The sequence below is a fragment of the Halichoerus grypus genome, chromosome 11, assembly GCF_964656455.1.
Source record: "Halichoerus grypus chromosome 11, mHalGry1.hap1.1, whole genome shotgun sequence".
In the NCBI taxonomy this organism is placed as follows: Eukaryota; Metazoa; Chordata; class Mammalia; order Carnivora; family Phocidae; genus Halichoerus; species Halichoerus grypus.
In genome coordinates this window covers 77,114,428-77,140,615 of record NC_135722.1, presented here as the reverse complement: position 1 = coordinate 77,140,615, position 26,188 = coordinate 77,114,428, and positions in this window count along the sequence as shown.

Below are 26,188 nucleotides of genomic sequence, written 5' to 3'. Positions count from 1 at the left end.
CAACATGGATAATCCTTGAAAACATTATGATAAGTGAAAGAAGCCAGTAAAAAATGACCATATGGCATGTAATTCAATTTATATGAAATGACCATAATAAGCAAATCTATGGAGATAGAAAATAGGTTAGTGGTGGACCGTAGTTAGAAAGAACGGGGGAAAAATGTAGGTGACCACTAAAAAGTAAGTTGTTTTTTTAGGGGATGATGAAAATGTTCTAAAATTGATTGTGGTTATGGTTATATACCTCTGAATATACTGGACAATTCAAAAACACTGAATTGTACACTTTAAATAGGTTAATTTTATGGTATATGAACTATATCTCACTAAAACTACTGTCAAAAAAGGAAAGAAGGTCATTTTTTTTTCAGATATCTTTCTTCTGTTCTTTTAAAACCAGGGAATACTTACTGGTGAACTCCAAATTATGAAAAACTCAACATCAATTTAAGCAGGAATTTTGATCATTTCTCTCTCCTCATAAGAACTTGGAGAAACCAACCAATCACATTTCACAGGGATCACAGAAACAGTAGCTAATTTAAGTTCTCCAGAGACTCGAAAATTTTTCAGAGACATAAATGCAATGAGCCTCCTCAAACGTTATTCAGAATACTAAGTGGCTTGAGTATCTAAGTTATCTTGCCATGCCTTTTGCAATAGAATTTACTCCAGGACTCAACATTCTCGTCCATTTTTCATATGTATCTTTTTTGTTTTGTTTGTTCACAATTGCAATCAATTATTCCTCATTCTCTGGATCTCTTTTTCAAATTCCAGACAGAAAACAACCTGATTGAATTTCAATTTAGTCACAGGTATTTTTGCTGATCTATCACTTGATATATAATTTTCATGAGTAGGCATTAAGCTGTGTAGTTCTGTATTTTATGGGAAGAGATGGCCCTTCGGTAAAAATTAACACATGTAAAATTAACATTTAAAATAGTGTATATCAGTTGAATCAAAAAACTGCCTCAGGAAGCAGAAGTTAATAAAAACTCATTAAATAATACTAACTGAACCAGTTGTGTTTTTTTTTTTTTTTTAATCAGAGGAAACTGAACTAGTATGTTAGCATTCAAATGAACATGTCTGTTCAGTTAAACAAATACTACGTGCAGGATTATCAGGAACTAGATTCTGGAGATAAACTATAAATAGGATACAGTCTCTGAGAGTTTAAGACTAGAGAAAGAAGCATCCGTTACAAATGTGTATGAGGAATTCCTCCAGCTGACACGCAAAGTCAAACTGTTGCACAGTCCTTGGTCTATCACTAGCTTTTTGCCATTCAAGTTAAGGTTGATGCCATCATTCCTACTGGTAAAACAGTATTTTGCTATCATGGCAAATATTCCCAGAGCTATTATTTTAAAAGTATAACTAAAAGATTATTCAAAGTCATTAATGTGGCCATTACTGTTCCTGGCCCTTATTTTCAATGTAATAGAATCCAATATCCATTTTGAATACAAGTCTAAAATGTCCATGTTGTATCATTGAAACAGCAGATGTCAATTTAATAAAAATACTCTTTAATACATCAAAGAGTTATGCCTCGGGTAACCATAAAGTCAGACATGACTGCCTTGATTGCTTGGAGACAAGGATTTCAGGGCCCTTTAAAACATGAGGCCATGCAATAAACTATCTTTAAAATGGTCTTCTGCCTTCCAGTTTTCTAATTTCTAAGTGAAATTGCATAGCACTTTGAGGGGGTGGGGAATAGCCATTAAAATAGACATTCAAAGATAATTTACTTTGAAAAGAGGGGCTGTGATGACAGCAGAAGGAAATGAAAAGTTCAAAGTTAACTACCAACTGACATGGCTTCAGACATATGCTCCTTATGAGCCATAAGTTCTTCAGAGTCACAGTCACAATTATAAGACAAGAGCTCATCCTGTGGATTATGCAGGGATTGCTTCAAATCTCCTCCTAAATGCTGTCGGCCTCCTCAATACTCAGCCCTTTGCGTGACAGCACTCCAGCTACTCACAGAAAAGGAAACCAAATATTAGGGATTACTTGGACTCTCAGACTAACCACAACTAACTGAATTTTTATTACCAGGACTTTAGTCTTCAGTGGTTCAATTACTTCTAAAACAGATCAAATCAAGTAATGTTAAGTAGCTGGCATGATAAAAGAAAAAAAATGAATGGTTTTGATCACTAAAAACAGTTCATTATTTCTTTGCAACAACGTTGTCTAGGAGCAGAGTGAAATGTATTGTAATTCAACAAAACAGTTATTGAGCACTTGCTATGTACTCAATGATGTAAAAAATAATTTTTAAAAATAGTAGTTAGAAGATAACATACTGACAGAAGTGAAAAGTGACAGTGAGATAAAACAAATGAAACGGCAGAGTTCTCTGGGACCATTTTGAGTATTAGCAAATTGACAAGAACCAGAGGGTATCAATTACAGCACTTTATGTCAACTCATGTATTAAAATAAGTGTGTGTCACTGAAATATTTTAAAAGTTCAACTTAGTGTTTTAGAAGAAAAGGAATTGTGATATAGTTTGGAAATAGCTTTGTAAGAACACAAATTATTTCTGATATAAGATAAAGTTTAATTCCATATAAAGAACAATCCTATCTCTAACACTACAAAGCTAGTAAGATGTTACTATATGTCTGTCTGAGTGTGCATGCACACATTATTTATACAGTTAAGTTTTACTTAGACATAGCCAAGATAGTATGCTCTGTTCTTGCACAGGTTTATTCAATGAGCTATGGTTCCATGAAATAAGTGACAACGTATGCATAATCAAAATATTTCTCACATCTTTAGCTGCACTATAGCCTCCATGAAAGTAAATACAGACCAGAAAAAAAAAAGAAGAAGAAAGTAAATACAAATCAAAATATTCTGCTTTACTCAGTGTGGCATGATTTTTACCTTAGAATTCTGACCCTTTTCTCAAAGATGTGTATAATGAGGATCAGCATCACAATATGCAGGCAACTACAAAGCAGAACTTGCGAGTAGATGGAGAGTTTTTAGGTCTCAACATATCAATCCTATTGCCAATGACAAAATTAGTCCCCCTTTCATATCATTTATTTTGAGTTTAAAGTGGTTTTGTCTAATAAGACACACTCCTTATTATAATAAAAATACCCAAGGGACTGGAACATTTCTTAAGTTGTTATTAGTGTCCTCATTAGCAGTATTAAATTGACATCAAGCAGAGATGCCTAAGGGAAGACAGGGCCTGGAAGGGAGAGTACCACAGGTGAGCAACCTTGGAGTCACAGTTTGGGCCCAGTACTGGCCTTCAGAATTCTATACTTCAAATAATACTAAGCTTTCTCCTCTTTATTTCATGCTTTGTTGGTCACTGACTTACAAGTTTCTGAGAGACAAATCATGAGATATATGAATGTGCCAATTTAAATATAAATTAGAAGCAACTGGTTTTTCTTCTAACATTTTATAATGCATTTAGCTCTCTAGAAGCTTCATTTAATATAGCAGTTTGGAACGGGGAAAAAAATAAAAATAAGCTGCTTTCATATTTCATGTTTTTTATTTTTGTAAGTAATACATCCATAGAACTTAAGGAATACTATATAGTATATATATAGTAAAGCTTGTTATGAAAAACAGTTATCTCTTAACTACTTTCTTCCTCCTTAGTCCTTCTCTAGGAATAAATCAGTTCAATATTTCAATTCTATAGCTGTTTTTTTGTTTTGTTTTGGTTTGGTTTGGTTTTTTTGTGGTTTTTTTGCACTTGCCCCCATGTTTCAGACCACTGCCACCCTTAGATTAGGCAACCTGATCTAGTTCCAGGAAAGTGGCCTGACATCAGATCACTCCTGCTGGACAATGCAAGTATTTCTTTCTTCAGATCTTGTAAGACTGAACTGTCAAGATGGTGGAGGCTTGCTGGTCTGGAGTGAATGTTTCATTTATGTCAGACACAGGGCGAGTTCAGACTCTGGATTACCAACTCTCCATTTTTGATCCCTAACCTAGACCTGCTTAGATAGGCCTAGGCAATGGATCTCCCCCATCTACGTTCCAATTATCCCACTACTTCAGGTCTACAGTACCCGTATGTGGGGTATGTGGTATTGGTGATGATGGCAGGAATTCTTTAGCCCAGATGCCCCTTGCCACTGGCACTGCCCATTGTCAGGTAGTCCTGCAGGAGTGCTCCGCCATCTCTTCCCAGGGTTTTTAAGATGTTGCTCCATAATACCAATAGGCCCTTCTCAGCAATTTCCTCTAATTGACTCTAATGGATGAAGAGACAGCATGCTCCAGGGTCAGTCTTCAGCTGTGCTAGACAAGAGACAGACAGTCCTTTGATAAATAGGCCTACTCTTCTATCTCTACCCAACACCCTTCTGCTGATGGTGGTGGATAGAAGGAAGAGGTGTGACCACCATCAAAAGAGATCATATCCTAGGAGTAAAGTATTCCAGAGAAGACATAATTGTTAGGGTGTTGTTATATATTTACATTATAAAATTCTGAGTTGTAAATTGAACAAAACCAGAAAACTAATTTTCATTCACATACTCTTGTGTACTCTGGATAAAATTGCATTTGTGATCATTATCAATGCAGCACACTAGCAGCTTTTCAAAGTTATTGGAAACCAGGATTCAAAGAAAGCCATTGTGTAACCAGCATTAAGTAAGTAAAGAAACTGTAGAGCAAGACCTATATTGCAGACAGAATCTAAAGAAACTGCATTATGAGTAATAATAGTATCACTATCTTTTTTTCTTATTGGGCTGGGCACATATGAAATTAGCCTGGAATGGCACTTTTGATAATAAAGATCAGAACACTATAGTTCCTGGACCTGAACGGGAAGAAATGATGCCTGGACTCTGTGACACTTAACAAATGTAATTTATTACATCTGCAATAAATCAAATCTTGATATCTTACATGGGCCCATGAAACTTGTCACACATTTTAAATCAAATTGTTAAAAAGAGCACCACCAAAGTATTATCCTGTATCCCACACACCCTAGGGGAGACTCTATAACTAAAAGTGCTGCTATTTCTTGATTTCACAATTTTAGACATTATTTATTGAGTTCCCTCTATAAAAGATTATAAGTGATCTTATACTTATGAGACTTCATGCCCTGTCCTCCTACAGACACACTTCCCTGACCTCCACCAGGTTGTGTTGACTGTAACCCTCTCCATAAAGGATAGAGCTCTCCATCTTCCTGAATTGGTCTCTCTTGGAAACTTTCTAAACTACTACGTAGTCATCATCCCGGTATTTCCCTTTAAGCCTCTTGAATATTGCAATCTTTATTTGTTGAGTTATGTACCTTTCTTTCTTAATTTATACTCTCTTATTTTGGTGGAATATACCTCAATAAACCTTCTTAAAAATGTGCATAGGAGGTTAAATGTATAAGTTTTGTATAACTGAAAACATCTTCATTCTACTCTGCACTGAAATAGTTTGTCTCAGTGTGGAATTTTGAGATGGGAAATAGTGCTGTGTCATTCCACTTACCAATTCTTTGAGGTGATTTTTATGATAGATAGATAATAGATATAGATATTTCCCCTTAAAATGTCTCTTTGAGAGTTCAAAAATTATACAATGATATGCTTTTTGGGGTAATATGGGGGGGCAGTCCTCAATGGTTGGTTGGTCAATCTGGAATCTCACTCATGTCACTTCTATTCAGGGAAGGTTTATTGTAATTTTTTGATAATATCTTTGATAATATACTCTGATTCATTTTATCTCTTCTCATATTTTGAAACTCCTAGTTTCTCTAATTTACTTGGCTTTCCTCACTAGTTTTTCTTTTTTCTGTATTGTTCTTTTACCTTTTGGGTCATAACCTCAACTTTCTCAAATGAGCTTTCAAATAACATTTTATTTCTGCTAAAATTCATTTTTTCAATGTTTAATACCTACATTTTAATTCTCTGAATGTTCCATTTAAAAAACCATAGCATTCTAGTTCTTACATGCCACGGTGTCATGTCTTCTCTTGGTTACTATAGTTATTATGAAGTTGTGCTTGTTCAAGTTTTCTTCCAATTGTCCCTCCTCAGAGTGTTTCATTTTGCTCTACTTACATATACATATTTGTCTTAGTGTCTGTCTTTAAATTTAGATGATTTTCTCAAATGTGTTAGCTGTTTGTTCCTATTTAAGATCGAGGAACTAAAAATTGATTGGAATATGTGTGGTGTGAGAAAGACTAAAATATGAATGGATTTTACTTACATGGTGGACACCAAGTTGTTTCATTTGGTATTTAGCAGCATTTGTCAAGTTTTGGTTTGTGTTTTTTGTTTGTTTCTTTGTTTGTTTGTGTCTTACATCAGATGGTTCTTCCTAATGGTAGTATAAGTCTGGCTTTCAGGATTTTCTAAGTTGAGTGAGAAAAGCAGGATGTGGTCTCAGAGTTTAATAAGGAAACATTCATCTAATTCTCCTGTTTTAGTACCCTAACTTACCCTCAGCCCCTCTTAACTTTGTTCAGTACTTTCAAGCCTAGAGCTCATTAGTTTTAAGATTCCATAGATTCTTTCCTACCTTCCTAGAGGAAAGTAGTCACCTGTTGTGCAAGGTAAAGAAGGGGATATTGGGCAGAAAATGATCTAAGTGTTTTTAAACAGTTCAAAGCATTCTTCCTACTTTCATTCCCACCCATAATCCCTGCCTTCATTGAAATGGTATCCCCATTTCCTGAGACTCTCTGTGGATTTGCAGTATAAATAAGTTTGCTTGTTGTTGCCTCCTAACTCTGCCAGCTGATAAATTTCAGCTTTCTCTCCTATGCTCCATTAGCCAATACTCACCATTTTCCAAAATTTTAATGTCATTTCTCAGTTGATATTATCTCCTCAACTTTTCTCTAGGGTGCCTAAATTTTTAATAAAATTGTTCCTTTACACTCCACAGAGGTTTTGGGGAAAGCATACAAAAGGTTAAGGTATTCTGTATATCATGTTTAATAGGAAATACAACTTATTTTATAGTTGAATAAGTGTTTAGGTAGTTTATATGCTTGACATAGTTTGAGGCATGTGGTACAAATTCCATCCCATCTATTAAAATTATTATTGATTATGGTATTAATGCACTTGTTGTTACTAGAAATTTGTTGTTGTTCTTGAAATTATTCTTCCCAAGGTCACCCAGACAGATAATGGCAGGGCTGGAACTCCAATCCTAGCCTTCTAACTTCTCTCCTTCATCCTTTTCATAAATGGGACATAAATACAACTTCTGATCTTCAATTTGACAACAATTGTCTTCTATAGAAACATCTGAATACAGGGCAAGACATATTTAAGACACCAGTGTATAGAAACATTTTCACCAATCGAAGTTTACTCTGAGGTCTTTAGTGTGCTTCTGCCTTTGTCTTGAAGTATACCTCTACAGGCATTCTGGTCCCAGTTTGAGATGATCACACCTTAAACAAACAATTTTGAGCACTTACAACGATGTAAGCTATTTTTTAGATGCCAAGACTACAGATATTAATTTTAATCCTACTCTGAAGCAGTTCACTTACCAGAGCCTAAACAGATTAATCATAACATAGTCACATACCTGAGCTAATGAAGCCATGAAGAAATATTTAAGAGATCAGAGAATAGCCTAGAGGTTAAGACTTCACAAAAATGGTGTGTCTTGAGTTTATATGAAGGTTGAGCAATAGGCCTTAGGTTCATACTCCAAGCAAAGGAAACTGGGGGAATAAGGCAAAAAGTTGTGAAGGTATATGATGTGCTGTGCCCAGAGGAGGTTCACTGTGGCTAGAACAGGGATATATAACTTTTTACAGTCAAGTTTCCACATATTCCAGTGAACTCTAATTTATCGTTGGCTCTTTGACTAAAACTTTGCACGCTACAAACCAAATGTTTATTTATACACAATGCACAATTTGGCTCAACATGTTTGAAACAACAATAAATATTCCATGTTTATCAAAATACGGAACATTTAAGATATATCAGAGTAGTAAATACAGTTGTAGAAGATAAGGTATGTGGAAACAAATATTGGTAATTAACGATGGGGGAGCTAGAGTAGGGCTTGAACTTACTTCTACTGGCAATGAGAAATTCTAAAAAAAAGCATATTTAAAGCTGATAAATTTAAGAAAATTAGAAATATAGTTAAATTTGCTTTATAGGATGTTACATCTACTGGGAGGACTTGGGAAATGAAAATCAGTTTATTTGACCCACTGAGTATGTTTTATCCCATCTGTATCAATTAACCTCTTGTTTATATGTAAAATTTGCCCTGACCTTAACAGGAATTGCAAACTTGTTAGTCCTACATCTGATTACCATTCTCCCCATTTCTGTGAAACCTGACTTATCCCATGAGACAAAATAGCCTTTGAATCTCTCTCTGCCTATCTTTCACCCAGAATAATGCTTCATTCTCTCAGACCATACCTCACAAATTACTTAAATAGCATCGTTCACTTGACCTGTTTGGTAAAAAAGTGTTTAGAAATTGTTAGAAATTGCCATTCTGAAAGTTGACATGAAGTAATGAGCACACCAAGCAAACAATTTTCAGAACATACACTCTGCCAGCACAATCTATTTTAGACAAACAATGGAAGGCTTAAAATAGCCACAGTGTCATGGTGCCCATTTTACAATGAATAAAATGTTTTAGGTGATAAAGGAACATGTTTGCTCTCCTTCACAAGGTCACAAGGGAGATTGAACAAGTTTCTGTGATGTGCTATTGTAAAAAGGGAAAAAAAAATAGCATGACCATGACTTAATGGGTATGAAAGTCATATTTGTACTTTCTAGGGGCTTTTGGTTGCTATTTTTTTAACTAATGATAAATTCTCCTCACAACTTAGCTACAGTTCCACATAATTATTCCTCCTTTTAAAAAATGTGTTTCTTTTTATAAGGTTATTACTTTGCATGTCTCAGTGTAAAATAAATCTAAATACTATATATGTATAAAAGAGTACCCTATTTAGCTGTAGCATTATAAAGGATGACATTTTAAAATCAATGGTGTGGGGCATAGAATTAATTAAATTGTGCCATATAAATTTCCAAAACCTCATTATATTTTATATCTACACTGTATGAAAATTATCTCTTGCCTATAGAAACTTAAAATATAAGAGTTGGAAGAAACTGTAAAAACCTTTATATTGTCATGGTACTGGCATAAATCAATGACACACTTAAAGGATATACATAAACAGAATTTAATAAAAGGCTTTTCACATAGTTTGGGTGGATCAGAAAATTCACAGTAGATGACGTACACAAGGATTATCAACAATGAGAAGACATTATCACCATTGGCCTGATAGGACAAGAGGCTGAAGCAGAACCCAAAAGAGTAGGAGCCAAGGAAGAGAGGCTGACCTACATGGGTCATGGCCACAGAGGCATACAGCCATTGTCCAAACTATTGTCAAACCATGGAGAAGAATGAGAGAGCAAAGGAGAGTTATACTGTACTTTGATCTCTCACTTCTTTTACACATTTTCAATTATTGTTAGTTCTTTCCCAGAAATCAAGGGAAAGAGGGGTTCACATAATGAAGTTTATAGAGATTGGTTAACATCTAGTCATAGAGCTGAGAATAGTAAGGCATAAAACTTGTGAGTACACCACCACTTTTGCAAACACTCATTTGTAATACAACATTCATAATTCATTTAGATGAAGAAACTTTCATTTTCCCAATGAAGGAAAAATGCAACATCTCATCAGCTATCATGTAATAGCAGGGTATGGTTAAAACAGTAAAAAATAGCCGCCAGTAGTACTGGTGTATACCAGAGCTGCTACATTTCCCATTTTGTAGCTTGTAATAAGTCTTAAATCAGTAATCATGGTTTCCTTCTTATACATTTTACCTTCCCGTGCCCTCTGTCAATACCTCCATTGTTTGTTGGTTTTCCTCTTTTCTTTTCTGAAGGGATGATTCAAACTTCTATCATTATAATTTTTGAGTCCTTATAGATCCCATCTTCACAAGGCTATTGCAGTTTCTCATTACTCGTTATTATTGAATATGGGAAAACTGAGTTGCACCCAAATGATTCTCTGCATTCCAGACATTGTTCTATTTGACACATTGTATAGCTGTAATCCAATTTACCTAGGTTATGGACCAGATCAAGTGTCCTGGCCAGCATAGTGATTCTCGAAGCATGCCGATACAGTAGCATGAAGAGTGCAAAATTGTCTTGGGGCAATTTCACCTTTTAATTGAAAATAGTCTTGATTGTGTTTCCTAGAGGAATTACTTTTATCTTGAACACCATCTAAACCCACCAAGCTCAAGACTGTGGTAACAGAAAGAAAAAAAATCATTTAATAAAATATTAGGTATAATTATGAGAAAGGTCACTTTCAACTTCACTTGGTTTATGGATCCTTAAAAACTGGGAAATCTGCAAGAGGTCGCCCTGTATCAGCCTTTGTTTTAAGGCATATGTTATAATCCTGTAGGATGACACACCAACCTAATTAGCTGTTGTTTACAGTGATTCTGTAATTGAGACTTCAATGGTCTTTCTATAGTTCTATCACTTGACATAACCAGTGAATGTCATCAGTGGAGAACCGTTGCTGTATTTTTTTTCAACATGAAATTCATTCTTCAGGGGTCTTAGAGATTAATACATCATTCTGAGGTGATGCTGACAAGACATCTACAGGTGGAAAAGGCAAATATATGTACAAATTAATTTGTCCATTCCAATAAGGACAAATTACTGCCTTTCCATGATGGAAGTAATTCAGTATAATGAACCTGCTGTCAGGAGGTGAACATGAAAAGATACCATACCAGGCTGTTGGTCTGTTGCTTTCAGCAGCTGTCACAACCAGATCAGCTTTGGTGAGGAAAGCACAAGTGGTTAAGTTCTTGCATAACATTTGTCCCTGCTGCTATCTCCAGATTATACACAGGCACATTTACCAAGAGCATGAACAACTGTGTAAAGAGGCTTACTGACAGCTACAGAATGGGTCATCTCTCATTCTAGACAAAACAGATAACCAGATTTGCTGTCCAGCGTCTTCCCACTGCTAAGTTTCCTTTCCACAGTATTTATCAGGGTCATTTGTTAGTGAGGTTATAATGTAGCACCGCATATTTTCCATGGTTCTAAATATCATGTATATCCATCTACGTGCCAAGCACAGACTTGGTTAATTTGGTCTTCTGTTAACTGGAGATAGGAAAATTCACATGAGGCCACTGTTTTAGGTTCAGGGAGAGACTATGAACCTATTCAGAGCAAGTATCATTAGAATATGAGCCACATTTGCATGTAACTTACTTGTGCTCTCAAAACCTCCTTGGGTACATTCACAATGTAAAATTTTCTTTTTAATAATAGAATCTTTGCTCACTTGCCAACTTTCTGAATGAGTGGATCAAATAGGACATCTTTCTAAAATGAACATCTTGGTCTTAATAGTCACTTAGTGTCCCATGATCGGGCATTCTGTGTCTACATGGGTCCAATAGCAAGACAGGAACTATACTACTAAAGGTAAGATTTTAGTCAGCAGAGTATAGCTTGGACTTATTTCAACATTTGAGGTCCTCAATATGATTCTCTTATTGTGACTTGCTAAAGGCTTCAGATAATATCTCAATATACTATAGAATGCTCAAATACAATTTAGTCGGTTGGTTCATATGATCTAAGTGACAGGGCTGCTTTTGCCAGAGCCTGGATGTGATGCAGAACCCATTCTTGGTCTGGGAACTGCTGAAATCGGCAGCATTATAGGTTATCTGGTAAATGGAATACAGAATCAAACTATTTATTTATTTATTTTTATTTATTTTGCCTCTAACATCTAAAAAGTATCTCATCAAGTATTCTTCTTTCAACTCAATAGGTGGTTCAAAGAACAGCAACTTGCTTTTCACTTTTGTTTGTTTGTTTTTGTTTTTCACTTTAAAAGAGATCTGACATGCCCAGAAAACTGGACTTCTAGAATTTTCAATGATGTGGCAGACCCTTGAACTTTCTCATAAATTTTGGTACTCTTGTATTTAAGATATGTAGATGTTTTCGATATCTTGCTCACTAAGCTCAGCTAGCACAATAACATCAGTATTTTGGACAAAGGTGATATTCTGGGGGATATTGAAATGATCAAGTTTCTTGCAGACTATATCATGATAGAGTACACATGAGAATTGGTATAATCCTGAGCTAATATAGTCATGATATACTGTTTTCCTTGAGAGATAAAATGAACTGCTTCTGATGTCTTTACTGATTGCATTGAATATAATAATTTCTTAAATCAATAGTTTACATATTAGTATTTTGTTGATATCAATATGGAATAGGAGCTATGACTAGTGTCACCATTTGAATAAATTTATAATTATCTAGTTGTTTTATAATCTTATTTTACTTTCTCACTTTCTAGAAATGAGCTATGTGGGATATATGAAGAATCACCACCAATGCAGCTTTGACATTGATGATAGAAATATTCCCTGCAGTTTCCCCAGAGATGCATTATTGCCTTTGACTACTATTTGGCTGAGGTGAGACATGAAGTATACAGCAGGTGACAATTCCAAGGATCCTTTCTACCGTGGAATTCCACTGATGTATTAGGGAACCAATTGAAGATTATGCATGTTAATAGATATATCTATCCTCACTTTACATTCTGGGACAAAGAAAATAATTATAGGATGGATCTCCATGTAGATCCACTTTATTCACTGTGAGGTTGACTGGGACAAAGACTTCCCCTATCCCCCTGACTATTCTAACCACAGAGGTGATTAGACATGCCAAACAACTTTGTATACATAAAAACCAATTTAGAATAGCCCTGTATTTGTGCATATATCTCTGGAAAATATTAGCCTGATCTTTCCAACTTTCATTTTTCTCCAATTTTGGTTTTTAAGTAATCAAGTGCTTCAGAAGAGGATACCGCCATAGCACTATATCAACCTTCTTATTTTCTTCAAAAAAGTCAACTCTTCCTTCCCGTAAAATCATGCCTTTCTCACTGATTCATTCAACATATATTTATTTAGCACATAAAGATCACTGGTCTTTAAGGATAGAAATACAGTAAGTCATGCATACTACTCCATTGGAACTTACACTCTAAATTGGAAACAGATATATATAGATATATAGATATAGATATAGATAGATATAGATATAGATAGATAGATAGATATATGTAGAGAGAGAGAGAGATTTAATTACTCTATGAAAATAAAGACAAAGGAAAACTGGAGCAGGGATAATATATAAAAGAGATATTACTTGGTCTGTGCCTCAAAGCAAATGTTTGAGCTGAAATGTGAAGGATACATAAGATATTAATCAAGTGAAGGAAATGAGGAGGAAGTAGTTGTGAATCCATAATATCAGGCAGATGGAAAGTAGAAGAATGGTCTTGAAGAAGGCAGATGTAATGAAGGGTTCTAAACATTACACATCAATGATCAGACTCACACAAGTTCCATTTTATCCCTGAAGATTATTTACTTTATAATGAATAAATTTACATACACCAAATATATTGTAGATTGTAGTAGGAAGTGAAAATCAATGCCCAGAGAAGCTCTCCTATTCTCCCTTTGTTGACACACCCAGATTTCACCAGTTAAAACAAGTTAGGTTTCCTGCAATCCAAAGAACTGAACTTATTCAACCCTTTCTTACAAAAAAAGCAGAGCTGGTAATCATCTTAAAGCATGATATAATTATGAAACTTAAAAATATATGCATGGGAAAAACAGCCCTATATACACATATACATTAAGGATAAATATAGATTCAAGACACATATCAGCATATTGGGGTAGTTTTGATTAAAAATGGAAGAAGGACTTAAGCAAGAGAAAGAACGCCTTAAAGAACTAAAGATGTAGGTCATAAGCTGAAGGGTATGCTTAATTCAATCAGTATCTGAAGTCCACCAAATAAGATGAAATTTAAAACATCTACTGAATAGGATACATATGAATGTGATATAATTGCAAAAATTAGGTTGCCCCTGAGGTATATATGTTCTATATGTGAACCTCTACTATAAAGAAAGCATAGCACCGAAACAAGGTCAAATTAGCTTGAACATAGATGGCAATTGTCAAGATAAAGCTGTAAGGGAAAAGGAAGCCAAATCATACAAGTCCTTAAAGTTTAAGTTAGTGACATTGACCTTTATTGTAAGACCCCTAAAAAGATATTGCAAGGCTTTAAGGAAAGTATTGGCACAATCATATTTACATTTTATTGGATGACAGGAGAAGAGTTATAAGGCAGTTGTTCAGCAGAGAGACCACTGTAGGTTTGGAAAAAGTGACTGTGGAGATAGAAACACGTCAATGGATTCTAAAAATATTTTCAGTTTCTTTCACCTTTCTCTGTGATCATCAACTTTCTGCAGACAGAATATTTAAACATTAATGTTAACAAGGAACATAGTGATAATATCTTTAACAAAACATAGCCCAGGAATCACTCCCTTGTTCTAAAAACCATGGCTAGAGGCATTGAGAACATCAACTTTTTAATGAAACTTCCAAGCTTCACTAGCATGGTGCAAATTGAACACCTTGGTATTGCTATATTCTAGTGCCACATTTTTAACAGCTAGGTAGGGAAAGAATGGGAGAAGTCACTTTCAATGTAAATGATTATTACTTAATTTACAAAGAAATTAGTGTTAAGAAATCTTTAGACGTTAATAGAATATCATTCCTTGGGTAAGTCACACAACATAAAACCTGTATTGCAGAAAGCCATGCATTTTTTTTATGTAAGTACTTGGTTTCCTTTATGCTGAGAACAAAGGCGAAGCAAAATTCAGAAACCTTGAAGCAACCACTTTATAAGCTTAAATAACTCCAATGAATTTCTAGAACAGACCATTTTTTTCACACATGAAATTGTAGGAAGTTATATAAACCAGTGCCATGAAATTATCTGGTTCTTCTATCTAAGAAATGACTCAGAGCCAGTTATATAAACCTTTGTGGGCTTACTATCTGATCCAGATATTCTCCTCTACTTTAAAATACATTCGTGTGCTCTGATTCAATTATTACAAACTGTAGATACTCCCCAACACCCAACAGGCAAGATATAGCATGAAAAAAGCCATACTCTCAATTTTTACCAATCAAAACCCTTTTCAACTAATGTTGGCAATGAAAATCTCTGTATAAGGAAATGTGCAGTAACAATTTTTGTTGCTAAGATTCAACTTGGGGGTTCTGGGTGTCAGTATTATTTGTCAACTTGGTTAGGCTACAGTCTTTAGTTACTCAACAAAACACTAATCTAGGTATAGCTGTGAAAGGTATTTTGTAGATGTGATTGAAGTCCATAATCAATTGCCTTTAAGTAAGGGAGATTATCCTGCATAATCTGGGTAGGCCTGGTTCAAATCAGTTAAAACACCCTAAGAACAGAAGCTAACCTGAAGAAGGAATTCCACTCATAGATAGCAACTTCATCTCATGCAGAGAGCTCCAGCCTGACCTGACAGTCTGCCCAACTGCTTTCATATCTGCCTTGCCAGCCCACACAAGTATGTAAGCCAATTTCTTGCAATAAATATCCTAACATGTATCATGTATCTCCTACTAGTTCTATTTCTTGATTGAACCCTAGTTGACACAGGGATATTCTGAAAGCATAAGCTACTGTCCTGCTGTTTTAAGAAGGGGAAGAAGTCTGTAAGCCTTTTAACATTCTGGGCCAGGTAAGAAAACATGGTCTCCCTTTTGTTTACCCGTCTAGGGGGGAAAGTTTCTGGGAGGTAGGAGTGGTGGAAAGAGAATAATAAAATTACTGTAAAATTGATCAAGCTAAGATGTTATCCTAGTTTCTAATATCTATTCCAACTTCTTCCAAATCTCAAAAATAACAATCTCTAATATTATTGCCACCAATACTAGATTATTAACTTATCTCCAGGTGTTTTTAGGCAGAAAAATTTGGTAGCTCCTGCATTATCCTTAGCAGGAGAGAGAGAGAAGGGTGAGAAGGAAGGGGAGGGAGAGACACTCCAGATGTAAAATAAAAAAATAAATAAATAAAAACTCTCTGTTTTTGTTATTGGGTTTTTCTCTTTAATTGATTTATTTATTTGAGAGAGAGAGAGAGAGCAAGAGAGGAGGGGCAGATGGAGAGGAAGAAGCAGACTCCCCACTGAGCAGGGAGCCTGATTGGGCTCAATCCCAGGACCTGGAGACCACGACCTGGCAGATGCTTAACCTACTGAGCCATTCAGTGACCCATTTAAAATACAGTTTTAATAAAAATCAGAATCTATATGGGAAAACATACAGGAAAAAGCATATACCATGTCCTCTAGTTTATACGTATAGTTCATTTATCTAGAATATGTGGTCTCCTAAAAGGCAGACACTCTGCTGAGTTACCAAATGTGCCTTCTTTCATGAAAAAGTCCATCTTTCCCCTATCATTCAATATATTCTATACCATCTGTTTTCTTCAACAACCAAGACCAAGATAGAGGGAAATGCAGGAATTCCCCCTTGAATTCTTTAAGACCTGTCCTCTCAGTTTCAGTTGTCTGAGGTAGTACATCTTTCCTGAATGAATGGTACATGGGATACCCAGCTCCAAGTTGAGGCTTCTCCAAGATAAACTTATCTCAGTAAAACACAGCAAAGGCAATAATCATCTAAAAGTTATATAAAGTAGCTCTTGGGAAGTCTGGAGTATTATAACTGTACAATGTAACAGAGAACATCACTATGCAGTTTAAAAAAAAAAAAAAAAAGGAAAAGCTCTGGCTCTTGTTCTCCACTTTCAACAGTTATGTTTCCTGTAACCTTCCAACTTCTCCAGTCCTTATAAAGTACTTGTAAATGTCCTGTGTCACATTCCTCAACTGTTAGATGTACCTGTTATTTATACAAGTAAAACTAGACTATTAAATAGATTTGATTTTAACACTATCTGTCACTCACCCAGGAATGCACTTTTGCTCATCAGTGTTTTGCTGGGTACAGAGAGTTCCAGGGGCTTTTTCTTGGCTTTTCTTACTATAATAGGTATTACCACATAGGCAATGGAGGGAGGCCAATGGGGATTCTGCACGATTCTGCACAATGTTGAGATTCTAATTATACATGCATAAACTGGGATAGTAAATACACCGCTGGTTCAAGAACCCACTTAAACTACAGGGCAAGCATTTGGAAACCTCTTTGTTTTATCTGTACCCATAAATCTCCATAAATTTTTCAGTGTCATTCTGGGTTCAAATGTTTAAGAAATAAATTAGAAAAATCCCTGAAATGATTGGAGTTTATCTTTTCTTCAGAGCACATGTCCTTGGTAAATGGTGAGAAGTCCCTATGAAGTGGGCTACAAAGAAGACTCACTGAACACATTTATAATGTTATTACTGATTTTTTTATTCAATAATATTCATTACTGTCTTTTTTTTTAACAGAATGTGGGTATAGGATTTTGGTGCAAAGCAACTCTTTATCAGAATGAGTCAAAGCAGTATGATTTTATTTGGGGGGCTTGAATTATACAAATCAGACAAAACTTCAGCAGATTTCCTATTGTGATCTTTAGATCCTATCAATTAACCACAACCAATAATCTCTATGGATGAAACTATTCTTGTTTCTCTGCTGGACCTGCTATTTTTGGATGTAAACATACAGCTATACCTTTGCTAACTGTATGTTCCCTCCCTGATCTCTGACAATGGAGAATTCTCCTATTCTTAATTAAATTAGATCTGCAACATCTCTAACCAGAATTTACAGCATATAGAGAAAAATCCCAGGGCAGTTTCAAAGAACCTCAAGATTCTGTCACCACTGTATTTCTCAAAATAAAAAAAAAATGTCTTCTAACCACTCTCAGGGAAAACATTAGAGAATGTATGGGTTGATCACCAATAAAACACATATTTTAGGCATCCTTGTCTCCAAATGTTGGTTTTATACCTCTATATCTCAAAGTTTGATCCTCCAACCACACAAGAGTTATCTGAAATGTTCATTAAAATTGTATATTTCTGAACCGCATCCTTAGTTTTAATGAATCAGATTTTCTGTAACTGGGTCCTAGAATATATATTAACAAACAAAGATATTCTGAGAGACATGATAATTAGAGAATTATTTTTAATTTTATTAAGATATTTCTGATATTCAACTTTATTTATCATGTCCCCTTTAAATTTAAATCTAAACTACGATAGGTCACCTCAACAAATACAGGTGTCCCTGACTTAATGATGATTTGACATAATTTCTCAAGCTTATGATGGTGCACAAGTTATATGCATTCAGTAAAAACTGTCCTTTGAATTTTTAATTTTAATATTTTCCCAGGCTAGCAATACGTGATACAATCCTCTCAGTGAACTGTAGCTCCCCATCAGTTACCCGATCATGAGGGTAAACAACCCACACATTTTCAAACATTTTGTTTTTGACTTTCAGTGTAGTATTCAATTGTATAAAATATTCAATATTTTTTGTAAAATAGCCATTGTTAGATGATTTGCCCAACTGTAGGCTAATATAAGCATTCTGAGTATGTTTAAGGTAGGCTAAGCTAAGCTATGATGTTCAATAGATTAGGTGTATTACATGTATTTTCAATTTACTGTATTTTCAACTTATGATGGGCTTATCGGGATGTAACCCCATTGTAAGTCCAGGAAGATCTATAGTTAGAATTATTACCCAAACATAACGGTGAATTCTCTTGATCTAAAATTAAGTTCTTATATTCCTAGGGAAAATTCATTCATTATCCATTCCTAAATATTTTCCAGATATCTGATGGTATAAATTAGAAAGGCACTGCAATTATTTTGGTATATAAAAATTCTCTTCAAAAGTTTGACTTTATAATTGGAAATATGGAATGCTGCGTCCCAACTAATTCAGGAGAAAAGAAGACTTGAGGGCTAAAACATGAGAAAAAATGCACTTCTTTTTTTTTTCGGTAAGAAACTTGCTAAAATAAGGAAGTTATAGCCTCTTTAAGCAAGGAAGTAAGAACTTTTTTTTAAGATTTATTTATTTGTCAGAGAGAGAGAGAGAGAACAAGCATGGGGAGCAACAGGCAGAGAGAAGCAGTTTCCCCACTGAGCAAGAAACACATGCAGGACTCCATCCCAGGGTCCTGGGATCATGACCTGAGCCAAAAACAGATGCTTAACCAACTGAGCCACCCAGGAGTCCTGGAAGTAAGAACTTGATGTGACAAGAGAGAAGGTACTGTTCCATTCAATAATGGATGCTCATACTGGTTAAAAAGTCAGGAAACTGAAATTCCTTGAAATCTTTATTTTCATCATAATTCTCAGGGTTCTACTCATTTAGGATAAGTGTAATATTTTTTTACTTAAAATATCTGTTAAAGTGATTTTTTAAAATTTTTTTGTTGTTGTGTTCAGTTGGCCACTGTAGAGTACATTGTTGGTGTTTGATGTAGTGTTCAATGGTTCATTGGTTGTATATGACACCCAATGCTCATCACAACAAGTGATTTTTTAATACAAGTATTTCCAATGCAATATTTGGGATTTACATATACTAAAACTTTTATTTTATTTGTATCAAATTCAAATTAACTGTGTATCTGCTGTGGGAGGTCATTGAGAAAATGAGACTGTTGGTGCATCCACAAGCTAGACCCAGGCAATCTGAGGTTCATTACCCCCTCCTTTGTCCTTGGAACACGTATTCCCCTTGCCTTTCCTGCCTAGAAGCTGCCCCAAGGATATGGACATAGCCTTGAGATAGTAATGTGGTGTTGAGACCATCTGGACAGTGTACATGACTGAACCCTATTAAGGCCTCTATATAAACTCTTCGGATTCTGACAGTCAGGTACAGAGATCTACTCATCTTGCAGCCACCCAAGATAAGCCTTGTATATAAGTTCCCTTATTAAAACTGCCACCCACCAAAAAAAAAAAAAAAATCTGTTAAGTTTATGAATCTAACAGACATTAAAATTTGGAATTTGGCAGCATTATACTGTTTTTTCAGCATAAAAATCAGGTAAGAAGTTCTTCTTGGAAAGTCATGGAAATCCTTGGATTTTTGGGTGTGACATGAACCAAGAATTTAGTCTTATATTTGTTATTTTCCATAACTTCTTCAGTGTTAATAAAAGCAAGATTCTATTACATATTTTTTTCAACTTTTCATGTCCTTTTACTATTCTAAGATCAGAGGCAACTTAAACCCCAATGTTATCCTTTCATCAGACATTTTAGGACAGCTGAGTAGAGGTGACAACTCAATTGATATCCATCACTACATACCATGGACTGTCACATTTTCTCCTCTGCTCTAAGAAAATTTTAATTGATTCATGCTTAAATTAGTCCAGTTAACAAATTCTAAATCTTCCTTATCCCCATTTCTTTTTTTTTTTTAAAGATTTTTTATTTATTTATTTATTTGACAGATAGAGACACAGTGAGAAAGGGAACACAAGCAGGGGGAGTGGGAGAGGGAGGAGCAGGCTTCCCACGGAGCAGGGAGCCTGATGCTGGGCTCGATCCCAGGACCCTGGGATCATGACCTGAGCCGAAGGCAGATGCTTAACGACTGAGCCACCCAGGCGCCCCCCTTATCCCCATTTCTATACCCCACTTTTGATATCAATTCAGTTTATGTGTTGAAAATCACATTAAATACCTTTGCATAAATTAAACAGAAAATGAACTGGAAGGATAGTATAGGTCACATGATAGTACATGTGATAGTACAAATTTGGTAATCAGACAGGAACCAAAGCAGAGCCAAATCCAAATCACAGAAATATTTATTTATAATAGCTCTTCTCATTCTCTCACCACTACACCTTCATAGCCCATGCCTGCTTCTAGACCCATAGCCCCTGGGACCTTGTACTCTGCCATTGGACTCCAACAGAAGAACATCCACTTTGCTATTATTTCTAGACTCCACTCTAGTCTCTTCCCAAAGTCTTCAACTGAGCTTGCATTCTGTGACATTCATTCAAAAGTTAAATCCCAGATGGCAAGATAAAATTGGGTGAATTTAAGTCATACTTACTTTCCTTTGCAGCTAGGGAGCTGAGAGAAGGAATAGCTACACTCCAATGGCTGTGTGTTTGTGTGTGTGTGTACTTTTACCACTAATAATTTATGTTCTTTTCAATTCAACCAATGCTGGTTAATTACATCATCTCTGAATACAAGCTGTTGAATCATTAGAGGATGCAAAGTTTCGTGACAATAATTTTACCTTCCTGGAGTTTGCTATCTAATCACTGGAGAAATCATAGAACCATTCTAGAATTCAGCTTTATTGCCCATTAAATGAGGGTTTTATTGTTATGTGAACCAGTTTTCTTACCCTCTTTCTCCACTAGTATTGAAGTTGAGGGACCAGGGATGAAAGAGGGAGGAGTTATCATTATTTGTTTTCTCTTCCATAAAAATTTAGGAAGTATAAAATCAAGAGACTAAATAATGCCAAAATCCAGGTGGAAAAGTGAAATCCATTCATTCAAACATGGAAGAGAAAATTATTCCTAAAACTGAAAACAGGTTTTCAAGGCCAGGATATAGATCCAAAATCTGAGAGGGAAAGAGGCCAGAATCACAGAAGTAGGTTGGATGAAAATGGAAAATAGTCCAGGGCAATTTCCTAAGCAGGTGTTTTCTACTTGGCATTAATGTACGGTATGGGTAAATGAGCCAAATTTAAAGAGTTTGAGATATGGAAAAAAATTCTACATAAAACATAAAAATATGAAATATCTTTTTCTCTAAATTCCTTAAAATCATAGATACCTTTGAATGGCTGTCTGACACAGATAAAGCACTTGGTTAAATTATTTTATTATTATTATTACTTTCTTTTAGAGAGCTCTCAGCTTGAACCTCTACTGTGCTTGGCTGGCAAACTGACCAAAAGTTTATTTTCATGCAGTCTGAATGGATTTCCTGAACAGAAATTAACCTAAGGAAATAAGGAACAAATCTCAATAATCTTGACCAAGGAATAAAGGTCTGTCCTCAAGAGTGAAACTAAAAATAGCTCGATGGCTCTAAGGAGCATCTGTATCTTATTCTAATACCCACTGCTCTCATATTTACTTTTAGAGAACCATTTGACAAAAGGCAGGGAGGTGGGATTGGAGAAGCAGAAATAGAGTGAAAACAAAAACCAGCATAACAGTTTTCTAAAACTGAAATATTCATTGTGGTGCAAGCTATGCTTCTAATTAGCCCTCTAACTGATGTAAAAGAAATTGTGAGAGAGGTATACTTACCTACCTCATGATGGAACAGAGCTGAACTTTGGCATTCAAAGATTTCATGGCCTACGCTGAAACAAGGGAAAAGGGTAACAGGAGGATATGGCAATTTCCCGTGGGTCCCCAGATGAAGATAGTGAAGCAACAGCTGTGTCCTGCAAGACATAATGTGATTCTGTGTACCTGTAAGACAACCTCTGAGGCCCTCATAAATACTTGACATTGTGCATGAGCAGATGGGGAAAGGACCAGTGGGATTTTTAATTTTACAGTTACTATAGCTTCATTTATACCCAGAAGCTGCTTTACATGACCTCTAAAATTGTTTGAATCCAAAATATCTAAGAAAAAAAAGGCATTGACATATTTGTGAATGAGTGTATTTGCAAATATGAATTGGCTTATGAGAAATTGGCAGTAGAATGTTAAACACACACCTTCAATTACCGTAGTTAAGATTCACAAAACACCTGATTCCATAATCTAAATACATACCACATAGTCATCACAATTAAGTTTCTTAAAAAATTCTAGGTTCAAAAGATATAAAAAAGACTCTAAAATTAAATATTGAGTGACCTTTATTCCACAACTCTCAGCAGTATTCTTCTCACATAACCATTAAACTAAAAATATCAATTCCTTTTGGGTCACACTTTCGTTTAAGGAATTGTCATCAGTGCTCAGTAAGAGGAGAGTCTTTGCCTTCTCTTGCTCTCATTCTGCCATTTCTCTATTTATTCAATTTCTGTCCCTTCTTTGATATTAAACGGTTCTTTCTTTTGCTTAACTCCTCACACTACTAACTTGACTCCAGACTTTCCTAACCATGTTAACTCATTTTTCTGTTTTTTTTTCTTTTCCTTCTTGATCTTATTCTCCTTCGCTTATATTCATAAATCTTCTCACTCTTCTTTTCTATCCTGTTCTTTTTACCCTGCATGAATATACCCATGTCCTTCCCAAACAGGTGTGACAAAAATATTCACTTATAGGGTTTACTTATAAAACTGGCTATAAAGATACTTAGTGAAAACCTACAATTAAATAGGATGAATGTTCCACAGATTATTTTTCTTCAATATTACAGTTTCATATAAGTATTTCTTGAATGAATAATGATAAATGAAAATTCTCTAAGCTTTTAGTAGGTTTATATCTCTGACCTGTGTAAGTTATTGTATTAAAACCATTCAAAGTAAAATCATACGATGATTGGTTTCTCCTTCTCTCAGGAAGCAAAAGGCTTTCTTTGATATTTCACGTGAATAGCTAACATTAGTTCACCCCACTCATTTGCCAGGCATGTTAAATAAAGACAATTCTCGTGCCCATCTCATTGAGTTGTTGCAAGCACTGAAGGAGATTTTATTGCTAATTCCATATAATACTTTCTGGCACACAGTAGTGTGATGGACATGTGATGACTTTTCTAATACTGGCCAGAGTATAAACAGAATATTATCGTGTGAAACCTGATGCTTAGAAAGGACAGAGACTTAGAGAGGCTTGCTCATGGTCAAATAACTACTAAGAGCAGAGATGGGATTTAAAACCAGATATATACAACCCTACAGCCAATATAGACTGACTTACTCATGCAATATTCCCTTTCCTGGATTGCTCTCTGGTTTTACTTGCCCTTTCAGTGGCTGGAAACCTCTCAATTGATGTGGAAGGAAACCCAGAGAAAAGTTCAATCAATAGAGACTACCTGTCCTAGTTCAAATTCACTGTAATTCACTTACTGCTCCCAATTAAATATTCACCCTGCACAAAGTTAAACAAATAATTGCACCTGAGTATTTATTTTTTCTTCTTTTTAGTGAATGGGGTTATAGAGGAAAAGGCATAACTAGAGCTCTCCTTAGAAGTTATAGTGTATGACTAGCATTTAGCTAGTCATTTAGGGAAGTATGGAAAAATACCTTCTTTTTTAAGTGAAGAACAATCACATGCATAAAATATTATGAGTAGAAAATTGTTCAACAATTCTGTTTGTTAAGAACATGATGGGCCTTCAAGATAAAGCTAAGGAATTTGAACTTTTTATTTATTTATTTATTTTAAGATTTTGTTTATTTGAGAGAGAGAGCACGAGTGAAGTGAGAGGCAGAGGGAGAGGGAGAAGGACAAGCTGAGTGCAGAGCCTGACATGGGGCTCAATTCCAGGACCCTGAGATCATGACCTGAGCTGAAGTCAGAAGCTTAACTGACTGAGCCACCCACGTGCCGCAGGAATTTGAACTTTATGCAGTGAACAAAAGGAAATGAATAAAATTTTTAGTGAGAGAGAAACAGAATTTCTTTTGGCACAAGCAAACTTGTTAGAAGAAAGTAGAGTTGAAATACTCCTAAGCAATTTTCCATCTATACTCTGCCTATATAAAACTGCTCTCTGCCAAGAGGTTCAACATTAGTGAAATATATATGATACTCAAAAAGTCATAGTCCCAACTCACTGTTGGTATTTGGCTAAGAAATAAGAATGAGAACTAAGGTGAGAAGCTGTCAGGGGATGATCTCAGTATGCTACATAGTGGTTTGACTATTTTCTTTTGACAACATCCTTACAAAAAATCTGTATAGACTTTGAGAAATCAAATTGAAGTTACAACTAATTGTATTTTTTATCAAAATGAAAGTGTTTCCTTGTCTAGAAAGATAAAAATGTTTTATAGCAGAGAGATTTAATATTATCTGAGTTTTATGACACTTAATTTGTCCACAGACCCACTTTCTGAATTTTCACCAGCTGATGAAAATAGGTGGGCAGGATTCCACATTTGTAGCAATTTTTTCTCAGATAGTATATTTGCATTTAATAAGGAGGTGTGTGCTTAAAGGAGAGGGATAGGATGGAGAAAAGAAATGTAAAGCTGGTCTATTATTAATAGCTAGCATTGGAAGCCACTACAGTACTAATGATATGCTCTTTGTTGCACAAATGGGCTGTATATGGAGAGAAGTAGAGCCCAAGGACTATGCATCAAACATGAGTGTATGAGTAGATAACTTTTTCCAAGTACCCAGTAAGCACAAAAGTCTCCTTTATATGTTATGGAAATTTTCCTATTAGCAAATAACTCACAGGTGGGCATAGTGCAATGGAATGGGAATGGCAAAAATGCTGACTGACAGTCAATGGCTCAAAGCTCAAAATGTGTGATCCATTCCCATGTTTCGGTCTCAAAACTCCTCTCTTGCACTCTGCTCTCATTTATGCTGCAATATGTGAAATTTCCTGCATATAGATGCCCTCTCTCACTTCCAGAACCCCCATGTGCCTATAACTGCAAATAATTCCTCTTTTAACCAAAACCATGTCTGGCTGAATGAATCTGCCTTCAGGAAATCTCCCCTTCTTTTCTCTCAACTACATTTATTGCCCCTCCTCTGTCTTTCCATCACCTCTATGCTTAACTCTAGCAACATTCTTGCAATAGTGACTCAAAATAGTCACCCTTCCCCATTAGACCTCATTGGGGTTGGAACCAAAATATCTTATAGTTTAGTTACTAGCATAGTGTCTGGTATTTCATGTGAGCTTAAAAGCTATTTTTTCTGCTTATTAAACTTGGAAATAATATTGAATTGACAGTTAAAATGCTCTAGCCTGAGCTCCACACATAGTTAGCTTCCAAATTTATAATATTAGGATCATATCGATTTCACAAATTGATGATAAGCATTGTTTTTTGAAATAACACATGGGAAACATGTTAACTGTAAAATAACATTTTATTTAATATTAAGTTTAACTTCAAGTTGAATGGAGAAGTTATTTATCTGAATTCATGTGTTTTACTGGTTGTTATCATCAACAATAGAAATTGAAGGAACATCCTGATAAGTTAAAAAGGATACTATTTTTTTTTAA